We start from the raw sequence: 13,114 nt of genomic DNA, 5'->3' as shown, positions 1-13,114 counted from the left end.
CAAATCCTTAACATTTATGTTTTGGGGCATGTCATTTCTACATCATACCTACATTTATACAATGTTTCCTTCTACCTCCATAGCTATGTATTTATATAACCAGGAAACATGCATAAGTGTATATATGTTTACATATATGCATTTTCATAAGGTAAAATTATGTGATATATGTTTTCTTAAAAACGTATTTATAAATGTTATGCATTTTGGTCTCACATAATTCTTAACATCTTAAAACTTCTACTTCCACAGTTTTGAAAAGTATGAAGCAAAACATATTTTTTCAGGTTATAATAGCCACCATTATAAATTTAGTTATTTTCAAATTGGCAGGACTTACAACAAAAGAAAAAAACTATTATTCACTAATTCTTCAAGAGAAAAATATACTTTTTTTCTTACTAAACTATTTAAGTTGAACTCAAAAGATATGAACTAGCATTTTTCTACGTCCTGTTATATACCCAAAAGGTTTAACTTTGACCAAGTCCTTTAAAAGTAAAACATAAAAGTATCAATGTATGAATAGAACTATAAGAAGGCTTTTCAAACCATGCTGTCACATGCAGTTTCCAAATGTCTTCTGGGTCCTGGGCAGTGGGAAAACACTAAGGTCCCAGCTCTCACAGGATAGTTAACAGAGTTAGAAAACATAAGACATATGTATATAAACAATCCACAGATTACCTAAGTGTCACCTGAGCAGTATAACCAATAAAGACTTAAAGAACACATAAGAGTTTAGCAAGCAATGCAGAGATGAGATGATTGAACTGGAGGTCTTTTTTGAGCTGAAATATCAAAGAACCAGGATTTAGATTAAGTGAAGTAAAAAGCAGAGACACAGAAAAGCATGAGGAGTTTTAGCCACAAGAGAAAATGCAAATGAGGTAGGTTTTAGGGACAAAATATAGAAAACCTATGTTCCCTGGAGGAATAAAGAGTTTTTAAAAAATTATTTTTTCATCTTATCTGGCCAGGTGCAGTGGCTCACGCCTGTAGTCCCAGCACACTGGGAGGCCAAGGGAGGAGGATGACTTGAGACTAGACGTTCTACACCAGCCTGGGTGACACAGGAAATCCCCATCTTTACAAAAAAATAAGAAACATTAGCTGGGCATGGTGGCTTGCCCCTCTAATCCCAGTGGAAAGCACAGGCAGGAGGATCACTTAAGCCCAGGAGTTCATGGCTGCAGTAAGCTATGATTCTGAAACCGCACTCTAGCCTGGGAAGCAGAGCGAGATCCTGTCTCTTTAAAAAAAAAAAAAAAAAAAAGATTACTGATAGTGTTTTTATTTTGATAGTGTTTTATTTTAGTTCCTTTGTTCCATTTCAATTATATACCCATCTTCATTCAGAAATTTGTTTTTAATAGGGAAGCAAGAACCCCAACCTACAATAAATATCAAAAAAAAATTCAAGGGAGGGGAATCAAGATGGCGGACGAGAAACACCGCCAGACAAAGTGTTTCTGCAAAAAACACAGATTCTAGGAGAAATTAGAAGAAACAAGCAAGCAGACGAGCATACATCGGACAAGAGTTGGAAGGAGGTGTATCTCAGACCACGGGAGACTCCACGGGAGGAGGTTGCGGAGGAGAACCTGAAGCAGAGACCTCGGGAGCAGCCTGGAGACCAGCGGCAAGAGTAGGTGGCAGGGTTACCTACCCCTCCCTTGCATCTCGGACTGCTGGTGGGCTCCCCAGCTGTTGGAGAGACCTGCGGACACCAGCCCAGAGACGGCAACCACCAGCGAGCGGTAAGCCTGTAGCGGACACGGCACCAGGCTCCCAACTCCACAGGGCACCCCCCTGTGCACAGACCCAGGCCTCGTGGCAGGCGCCATATTACCTCCTTCTCCCCTCCTCCATCCCTACCCATGGCTGCTAAGAAACGGAACCTTCCCTTTTGGGGCCCTACAGCTGACTGAGGGGAACTCAGACTGTGAGCTCCCCACCCGCCAGCCGTCCCAGGTGCAGCTGGCATGGTGCTCCCAGGCAAACAATGTAGACCCTGAGGCTGAGAGACATCGACCAGCTTGGGCTCCCATGGGTGAATTGGGACCGGCACTCCTCTCCCTGGTGGGATCAGGGATTGAACTCTGGGGCCCAGAGGTGAGACCTGCAGACCAGATCTTGTGCACCCAGGTCTCACATTGCCCGGGGCACATAAGTGATATACGCAAACAGCCCACTGAGGTATGTGTGCCTTCAGGGGCAGATCAGCGTCCTAGAGGGCAACCCTCCTCCCAAAGGGAGGCCGTGCGCCCAGCCCAGGTGGCGTTCCTGCGCACGGAACATCCCGGCCGGCATCACAGCCAGGGGAGGCCTGGTGGCCTGTGGTCTGGCCTGCTGGCAGAGGCCCAGGAGTAGCTGCGGAGTTGGGGAGGGTGGAAAGGAGTGAGGCCCCTCCAGACTGCGGGTCTCAGATGGCCCCACCCCCACAGGAAGACTCTCTGAGCAGGGCCATTCCAGCCCCTCCCTGACAGCTTTTCCTGGAAGCAAGAGAACAGAACTTTGACCCCTGCTAACCCCACTGGTGGTGCCTGAGGGCAGGGTTACCCAACCCAGCTCACCCAGACTCTCTCCTAGACCAGCCCTCACTGAGAGGGAGAAGAGGACACACCTCGAAGTCCCAGGGCCCCACCGACCACCTGAGGCACTAGAGTGCATCTGCAGAGGAACAAGAGCTGGTTACAGGACACAAAAACAACAGCATAGCTTGTTCCTCCCAGCAAGCGCCACCTACTGACAGGGAGGACATCCTGCGCACCCTCTTCAAGGCACCTGCTGACTCATCATACAGGGAGTGGTTCAATCTCACCCACAAACACCACCTACCGGCTCAGAAATGTGGATCATAAGAAAACTGAATGACCTGCAACAACAACTGGATAAGCAACACAAAGAAAACACAAAAAGACTCCAAGACCTGGAACACAAATTCACTAAAGAAAGCGATACAATGAAGAAAAGTTTAACCCAACTCCTGGAAATGAAGAATCAATTCAGGGAACTACAAAACACAGTGGAAAGCCTCAAGAACAGGGTACCTCAAACAGAAGAAAGAATCTCAGAGATTGAAGAGAACACCTTCCAATTAAATAGATCAGTCACAGAGATAGAGCAGAGAAACAAGAGAAAAGAGCAAAGCCTATAACAGATGTGGGATTATGTTAAGAAACCTAATGTGAGGGTCATAGGGTTGCCAGAAGGGGAAGAAGAAAACACTCAAGGGTTGGACAAGCTATTTGAAGATATAATAGAGGAAAATTTCTCGGGCCTTGCTAAAAATCTCCAGATACAAGTTCAAGAAGCTCAAAGGACCCCTGGGAGATTCAATGCAAACAGAAAGACTTCACGACATGCAGTCATCAGACTGACCAAAATATCAACTAAAGAGGCCCTTCTAAGAGCTGTAAGACGAAAGAAGCAAGTAATGTACAAAGGAAAGCCAATCCAAATAATGCCAGATGTCTCTACTGAGACTTTACAAGCAAGGAGAGACTGGGACCCCATTCTCACTCTTCTGAAACACAGCAATGCCCAGCCTAGAATCTTATTCCCTGCAAAACTAAGTTTTATATACGAAGGAAAAATCAAGACATTCTCAGATAAGCAAAGACTGAGGGAATTCACCAAGACAAGACCAGCCCTTCAAGAAGTACTCAAAACAGTGTTACCCACGGATCAGCACAATAAACACTCACGAATGTAAATCTACTCAAAGAACTATAGACCAACATCCCTTATGAACATAGATGCAAAAATCCTCAACAAAATCTTAGCCAATCGAATCCAGGTGCTTGTCAAGAAAATAATTCAGATCAATTTACCAGACTTCAAACTATACTACAAGGCTATAGTCATCAAAACAGCTTTTTACTGGCACAAGAACAGGGACATTGACCAGTGGAACAGAACAGAGAACCCAGATATAAAACCATCCTCATAAAGCCAACTAATCTTTGACAAAGCAAATAAAAACATACACTGGGAAAAAGAATCCTTATTCAATAAATGGTGCTGGGAACACTGGATAGCCACATGTAGAAGACTGAAACAAGACCTTTCACCTCTCACAAAAATCAACTCTCGCTGGGTAACAGACTTGAACCTTAGGTGTGAAACTATTAGAATTCTAGAGGAAAATGTTGGAAATACCCTTCTAGACATTGGTCTAGGCAAAGAATTTATGAAGAAGACCCCAAAGGCAATCACAGCAGCAACAAAAATAAACAAATGGGACATGATCAAATTAAAAAGCTTCTGCACAGCCAAAGAAACAGTCATGAAAGTAAACAGACAACCTATTCTGTAGAATGGGAGAAAAATTTTGCATCCTACAAATCTGATAAGGGGCTGATAACTAGAATATACTTAGAACTCACGAAAATCAGCAAGAGAAAAAACAAATAACCCTAATAAAAAGTGGGCAAAGGACTTGAACAGAAACTTTTCTAAAGAAGACAGAAGAATGGCCAACAAACATATGAAAAAATGTTCAACATCTCTAATCATCAGGGAAATGCAAATCAAAACCACAATGAGATATCACTTAACTCCAGTGAGAATGGCCTTTACCAAAAAGTCCCCAAGCAACAAATGCTGGCGTGGATGCGGAGAGAGAGGAACACTCCTACACTGCTGGTGGGACTGCAAACTAGCTCAACCTCTGTGGAAAGCAATATGGAGATACCTCAAAGCGATACAAGTAGGTCTCCTCTTTGATCCAGCAATTCCACTACTGGGCATCTACCCAAAAGATCAAAAGTCACTTTATGAAAAAGACACCCGCACTCGAATGTTTATAGCAGCACAATTCACAACTGCAAAGCTGTGGAAACAACCCAAGTGCCCATCAATTCATGAGTGGATTAATAAAATGTGGTATATGATGTATACCATGGAGTACTACTCAGCTTTAAGAAACAAGGGTGACACAGCACCTCTTGTATATTCCTGGATAGAGCTGGAACCCATTCTACTACGTGAAGTATCTCAAGAATGGAAAAGCCAGCACCACTTGTACTCACCAGCAAATTGGTATTAACGGATCAACACCTAAGTGGACATATAGGAGTAACATTTATCCAGTGTCGGGAGGGTGGGAGGGGGGAGGAGGGGATGGGTATATACAACCAAACGAGTAAGATGTGCAACATTTGGGGGATGGACAGGCTTGAAGCTCTTACTCGAGGGGGGCCATGGGCAATATATATAACCTTAACAGTTGTACCCCCATAATAAGCTAAAAAAAAAAAAAAAGTAACACAAAGAAAAAAAAGTTTTTTTCTCATTTAATCGCTAGAATTAGATTGATAAATAATTTTTCTACAATTATTTGTCAATGAAAAATAAATGTAAAAATTTAAAAAGAATAAAGGTTTTTTTCTAGCACACAAATGTTGTCCCATCTGGGCACTCTCCTAGGCACTGGATATCCAACAATGTATGAAAACAAATCCCTGTCCTCATGGAATTTATAATCCCTGTGGGGGTAGACAACATACATATATTCCAGATGGTGTCAGGCAAGGAAAATAAAGTAGAGGGATTGTGGGAGGTACTATTATTTTTCACGGAGAGATCAGAGTAAAAACTCAAAGATAAGATGACATTTGAGCAGATTTAAAGAAGGTAAGAGGGCAAGTTACCTTGGCTATCTGTGGGTTAAGTGCCAGGAAGATGGAAGCATGTGTATAAAAAGTCCCTGAAGCAGGAGTGTCCTTGGCGTGTTCTGATAAGAATTAAGGTCAGAAAAAAAGGAGGAGAAGGGCAGGAGGGGGACAAAACCATATAAGGGCTCAAATACTTTACCACTACTCATATCTCAGCCCATTAAAATTGTACTCAACATTAAAACAGAAGCCTGGAATCTTTAAACATGGCAAAGGGAGTTAAGCCATTTCTTTTAGCTAGGATTCCTTATACTCTGGTACCAGTCCTTTCTTAATTTAGAAATAGGTAGACTAGAAGCATGGGGAAAAAAAGGTAATAAATGTCATACAAAAGTGAGTAAAAGCTACTAAAATCAGGTCCTAATCCACGAAGCTTAAACTAAAGAGTAGTCAACTTCTTGTGACATGAGCTCTAGTGCCTTACGCATTACTAGCCCATACAGAAGCCTTCACTACACAGTGGAGATAAGTCTCCCATATCTACGGGACCACTTCACCCAATTTTAGTTTCCGGTGGCACAGTACTGTAAGATATTTTGAGAGAAAGAGAAGGCACCACTTTCATACAACTTGTATTACAGTGTATTATTGTAATTGCTCTACTTTATTATTGCTAATCTCTTACTATGCCTCATTTATAAATTAAACCTTATCATGAGCATGTAAATATGGGGGGAAAAGTATATATAGGGTTCAGTATTCTCTGAAGTTTTAGGCAACCACTGGGGGACTTGGAACATGTCCCAGGATGCGGGGAGACTACTGTACATTCAACTTCGGACTTGCAGCTCCCAGGTATGTGAGGAAGAAACCCTACAGCACTCTCCTTATCAGCTGTACCCTTTCTTCATTCTATTCCCTTGTTTTTCTCCCCACACTTCAGAACTCCTATTTTCTTCCTTTCCTCTAAGTCTACAAGTAAGTGTATCTCTTGTTAATCCCAACCTGCTATATGATCTCAGGGACCAAACAGATATGGATAGCAAGAACACTTGTATTATTCAGCACCTAAGGTGGGGAACAAGGTACACACAGCCCTGGTCTTACTGAGTTTGCTGCTATCAATGAGGAAAGATATTAAATAAATTATGAGCGGTACAGTGAATGCCACAAATAAAGGACAGTTTAGGGTGATAGGAGAACACAGAAAGAATAGAGAAAGTAAAAGAGTAGAAATGACACAGCTGTCCATAGTGTGAGGGCCAGCATAATGTGGTGCTAGGTTTCCACTATTCTTACAAATTTCTTTCACACCCTCCCTCACCTATGACCCCAACCTGTGACACTTCAGATAATGCAGAACATTACTTGGGTATGCTGAGCTTATAATGTTCCTATTTTCATATGCTTAATTCATGTATTTTTTTCACTTGCAGGAAAATTTATATGTGGGTTGTTCAGGAGTCCATACCAAAGCTAAATACTAAGGAAAAAGATGTCTTTAGTGCTAATAATGACAAACGTAGTGAAAGAAATATGCACTTTCAGCCAGGCAGACATGGATTACAATTCTATATCCACCACTTGAGTGTGGCCTCAAGCAAGGTATTTCACTTTTCTGAGCAGTTCTTATGTGCAAAATCAGGACGAATGACACCTAACTTGCTAAATTGTTGTGTGAACTGAAATCAAAACAAAATAACCCACAAACCCCACAGCACAGTACCTGACAATTATCACTCTACAGATATTTGTTGCTCCAACCCCTCCCCCTCAGTGGGCTAACCTATGAAGAAAAACATTAAGATGATGTACAATGAAAACTGCAATTTAAGCAAATCCTATCTTTTAGTGCTGTTACTATTAAAACTTAACTGTTTAAATCTACCACATTCCTATACATAGCATTATAATCAGATGTCTCATGTTCATTTCTTGATGCCTTTCTCCTCCTTCTCTGAGGAACTGAAGTTGATACAAACTGCTGCCACTAGGACACAAGAAAGAACTCTGTATTGTGGACACCATTAAGATTCCTCAAACTCCTCCTTTCCTAGATCCTAGTACTGATGACAATAAAGAGTGACTGCTTATTATTGTCACCCCCTTTGTAAGGGGGAATATAAAAATAGTACAAGAAGTGATGCACTTCTCTCTGAGTTCTTCCATCACATGAAACCATTAATTAGAACTTCAATACGTGACCATAACAAATCTGAATAATGTCAGTATCAGTAACCTGAAAAGGATGTTGAGGTCATAGCTATTAATATTAATTTCATCCAGCCAGTGGACTATTATTGTCCTAGCATCATGACAGACAGATGTATGGATAACACAAGTAAGAATGGAAAGAAAGAGGCAGTTAACTAGAAATGGAAGGTGCTTAGATAATCTAGTAAACAGAATCACTATATTTTAGAGCTCAAAGAAACCTCTTATTTTAAATAAGCAGCTGAATTAGATAACCTCTAGTAATCCAAGAAGGGGGAACAACCAACATATGATATGATGCAAAGACTATGGCTGCAAACATAGGAAAGGTACAAATGATCAGAGGTAAGACTAGAAAAGGAAGTTGGAACTAGATCATGATGGATCTTTAAACCACCATTTTTTAATTTTATCCTCAGGTCAACTGGAAGCCAATGACATTTTAAGGACAAGATTTATAAACGTGTTCAGGTCTGCATTTAAAGAAAAATAACTCTTATAAAAAGGCAGAAGGTTACTTGGAACTGGGTTTTAAAATGAGAAAAGGGCAAGGTCACTTACAAATAAGATAACCCTTTCGAAGGTGCAGAGACATAAAAACATAAAAAAGTAGGCTGAGAGAAACACAAAGTAAACCAATCAATATATAATAGCACTTTCAGCCTCTCAAAGATTTAAGTTACTTGATTATAATTTCTTCAAAAATGGCTGTAAAGAATATTATATACTCTGACTCAACAAGGTCATATTGCTAGTCCATTAACTACTTATTTCTCTGAGTCACTGCCTGGCACAGAGAATCTTCTAACCTCATAGTGGCATGCAACCAGAAACCTGACCTTTCTGGCCAAAACAAGTAACACAAGTAACATAACTGAACGGGTAAATACAGTGGCCAGGGTTCTACTAAATTGACTCCTCAAAAACTTCTCCTAACAATTCACTCGAAAGTTCTTTCTCTTATCACATTTAATTCTTTTCCTTCCTTGCACTTAATATAATTTGAAATTCTATGTTACTACTTTTTGGCATCTTACTGTCTGCCATTAGCTGACTTTAAACATCATGTCTTTGTGTTTACAGTGCATCCAGTACTCAAAGTTACTGACAAGACTTGTGTTAAATTTATTTCCAAACAACTTTTAAAAACAACCTGGCACCAAAACTCACCATTGCTGGCTTAATTCAAACTCTATTATAAAATAGAAAGTAGCTATCTAGAACAGGGGTCCTCATACTTTTTAAACGGGGGTCAGTTCAATATCCCTTAGACCGCTGGAGAGTGCGCACTATGGGCCCGGGACGAGTCAGTTGCTAAGCAGGACAGGCAGCAGCGGCAAAAACACCTGGCGGGCTGGATAAATATCCTGGCCTGAGGGCCGTAGTTAGAAGCTATGAAGGAAAGGGACTAATAATCATTACTGTTATTATTGGTAACAGCTGTTATTTAGTGAATGACTGTATATACTAGATCTCTTTTAAGGGTTTTTATATGTTATTTCTAGTCTTAAAACAATCTTTGAAGTAGGCATTATAATTTCTATTTTACATATGGGAGACCTAAGCTTAAACAAGTCAAGTGATATGATTTACCCAAGGTCACAGAACTTGACCCCAGAGTTCACATTTTAGGTCATTAATTATGAAATGTCCAATTTCAAATCAAAAGTTTATTATATCCTAAACAAGAAGCAGTACAATTAATCAAAGTATGCACATAAATTATTGACACAGTTTTGCCATCTTAACTGTGGCTTGTTTATGCCAGCAGCAATCAATAAAGCCTGGAGAGTGAGTGGCAATAAAATCTTTAAAGGGTTTTCCCACAGTGTATTGAGAACTGAATATTGTTCCTGGCAAGAAGTGATCCAAAGCCTGGAAGGAGCCGCAGTCAGTCAATGCAAGGTCTGGTGAATACAGTGGATGATAAAGTTTCCAAGTACACCTTCCATAGTTTGAGCAGCATCATTTGTGTGACATATGGTCCAGCATTGTATTGCCAGAGGATTGGCCTATCTATTGACCAATTCCCGTTGCTTAATTGCAAACGTCCTCATCATTTTGTCCAACTGGTTGCAGCACACATCTGCTGTAATCAACTGACCAGGTTTCATGAAGCTGTAGTGGATAATACTAGCGCTGGACCACCAAACACAATTAGCTTTTTTTGATGAATATTCAGTTTTAGACTGAGTTTTGGCACTTCATCTTTATCAAACCATTGTGCTGAATGCTTACAAGTGTCAAACAGAATCCATTTTTCATCACATTTAACAATATGGTGTAGAAATGGTTAACCCTTAACCCATGACAGCAAAGAAAGGCAAGATTCAAGGAAACTTCTCTTTCTTTAGCTCGTTTAATTTTTTTTTTTTTTTTTTTTTGAGACAGAGTCTCAACTTTGTTGCCCAGGCTAGAGTGAGTGCCGTGGCGTCAGCCTAGCTCACAGCAACCTCAAACTCCTTGGCCAATTAATTTCTTTCTATTTATAGTAGAGACGGGGTCTCACTCTTGCTCAGGTTGGTTTCGAACTCGTGAACTCAAACGATCCGCCCGCCTTGGGCTCCCAGAGTGCTAGGATTACAGGCCTGAGCCACTGCGCCCGGCCTAGCTCGTTTAATTTAAGTGGTACAGCTTTTATACCTTGTCAATTTGTTTCAAATGGTCCAATATCATTGGAATACTGATGTCAAACCTCGCTGCTAGGCTGGGGGCGGTGGCTCACACCTATAATCCTAGCACTCTGGGAGGCAGAGCTGGGAGGATCGCTCAAGGTCAGGAGTTCGAAACCAGCCTGAGCAAGAGATCTCTGATTGGCCAACTAAAAATATATAGAAAAAAATTAGCTGGGCATGGTGGCACATGCCTGTAGTCCCAGCTACTTGGGAGGCTGAGGCAGGAGGATCGCTTGAGCCCAGGAGTTTAAAGTTACTGTGAGCTAGGCTGACACCACGGCACTCTAGCCTGGGCAACAGAGTAAGATTCTGTCTCAAAGAAAAACAAAACAACAACCAAAAAAACCTTGCTGCTAATTCACCCATAAGTTGACATGGATTTGTTTCCACTACAGGTTTCAGCTCATCATCATCCACCTTGGTCTCAGGTTGCCCACGTGGCTCATTTGCACTATTGAAATCACCAGAATGAACTTCTCAAACCATCCATCCACATACTGTGCGTTCCTTAGCCACATCCTTCCCAAACACTTTGTCGATATTTTGAGCTGTCTGTGCTGCATTGGTTCCATGATGGAACTCATATTTGAAAATAACACTAATTTTTGACTTATCCATGGTTTCACAAAAATTGCTCTAAAAAAAAATGAAAGATAATCACACGACAAAACTTGTGTTTGAAGGATTGAGGATATACCTTCACAGTAAAAATAAAACAAGTGTCAAAGTGAAATGTCAGAGATATCAACTGTCACTTGGTACTTAAGGTAATCGGACATTTCATATTTAATAACCTTATAGTAACACTATATTACTTTCCAATGTACCTTATCAGAAGTATTTTCTATATGATTAGCACCATAAGATAAATAAGAAAAACCTTTTAAAAAGTCAATGTAGCGTGATAATAATTGATAATCTAAAAAAACTAAGGTCATCTTTAACTTGGCTCTACTGCAAACAATTTTGCTAGAAGCTATCAATGTATTATAGAAGAGGTTTACAGATCTAAATAGCGTATTGTAATAACTCCTCATCCATATATTATTTTAATTTGTCAGAAATAATCCTTGATATAGAGAGGCCAAAGGCTTAAGATAAACCAGCAATAAAATGAAATCTATGAATTATAATCCCTTTTTATTTAAAATAAAATAATTGGCAAGGCTTGGTGGCTCATGCCTATAATCCTAGCAAATCCTAGCACTTTGGGAGACCAAGGCAGAAGGATTGCTTGAGCCCAGGAGTTTAAGACCAGCCTGAGCAACATAGTAAGACTTCATCTCTACAAAAAATTTAAAAATTAACTGGAGGTGGTGGTGTGCACCTGTAGTCCCAGTACTCTGGAGGCTGAGACAGAAGGATCAGTTGGGTTCAGGAATTTGAGGTTACAAGGAGTTATGATGACCCAACTGTACTCTAACTCAGGCAACAGAGCAAGACACTGTCCCCCAAAAAATAAATAAAAATAAAAATAGAATTCATCCTGGGCTGTCACCCCAACTTCATCTTCCAAATGGTATATCTTACTTTTCTCATCTTCACCCACCTCTTTACTTCTTTACTAGCCATCATTAAAATCTTAAACAAAAAAAAGTGGTAAAAATACATTCCTAGTAGTTAACTGATGATACATCCATTCGAGTGACTATAAACAAGTCATTTTTTTGAAAAAATCACATTTTCAAAGATTACATAACACACAAATACATAATAATGTTAAGAAAAATATACAAACTGAACATTAAATTGTTGCTGATTTTGTTGAAAGTATCTATGCATGCCTGGGCCTGCCTGTGTTTACACGTATCTGTATGTATGAATGGAAAAAGGAAAAACCATTAGGAGAAAATAAACCAAAATGTTATCTCTAGCTGGTGGGCATATGGGTAATGACTATTTCCTTTTTATGCTTTTTCTTTTATCAATTTTCTACACTGAGACTATATTCTTCTATAATCAGAAAAAAAATACTTTATATAAGAAAATAGATCTCTTTCCACTATACTATTTCTGTAAAAAAAATAAAAAAAAAAAAATAGATCTCTCCTGACCTTAAAGTATGATAGCACAATGCTAAAATAAAATCCTTTCTTCTTCTTTTTTTATATTTTCTTTTGCCTTTTTTTTTAGAGCTCATTCATACCAAATATAATCTTAACCAAACTTTGGGATATTTTTTTAAAGAATGTATTTTATCTAAGATGTCACTGATTTTTGTGTGGCGCTAAGAAAAAAAAAAAAAGCTGCCAACCAAATTACACTACATAGCACAGTGATTTATCGTAGTGTATAATATAATATGCCAATTTCAGAGACTTTTTTTTTTCTTTTTTTGAGACAGAGTCTCACTTTGTTGCCGAGGCTAGAGTGAGTGCCGTGATGGCAGCCTAGCTCACAGCAACCTCAAACTCCTGGGCTCAAGCAATCCTGCTGCCTCAGTCTCCCGAGTAGCTGGGACTACAGGCATGCACCACCATGCTGGGCTAATTTTTTCTATGTATATTAGTTAGCCAATTAATTTCTTTCTATTTATAGTAGAGACGGGGTCTCCCTCTTGCTCAGGCTGATTTCGAACTCCTGACCTGGAGCAATCCGCCCGTC

At 40.0% G+C, this 13,114-nt stretch overlaps 1 protein-coding gene across 3 annotated transcripts in view; it reads right to left on the bottom strand.

The window, feature by feature from the left end:
• Window positions 1-13,114, bottom strand: part of SOAT1 (sterol O-acyltransferase 1) — a 92,770-nt gene that overhangs the window by 27,940 nt on the left and 51,716 nt on the right. The gene's annotated exons all lie outside the window — the stretch shown is intronic.

The sequence above is a fragment of the Microcebus murinus genome, chromosome 2, assembly GCF_040939455.1.
Source record: "Microcebus murinus isolate Inina chromosome 2, M.murinus_Inina_mat1.0, whole genome shotgun sequence".
NCBI lineage: Eukaryota > Metazoa > Chordata > Mammalia > Primates > Cheirogaleidae > Microcebus > Microcebus murinus.
The sequence above is the reverse complement of the archived record's forward strand: the minus strand, read 5'-3'. Positions and strand labels throughout refer to the sequence as shown.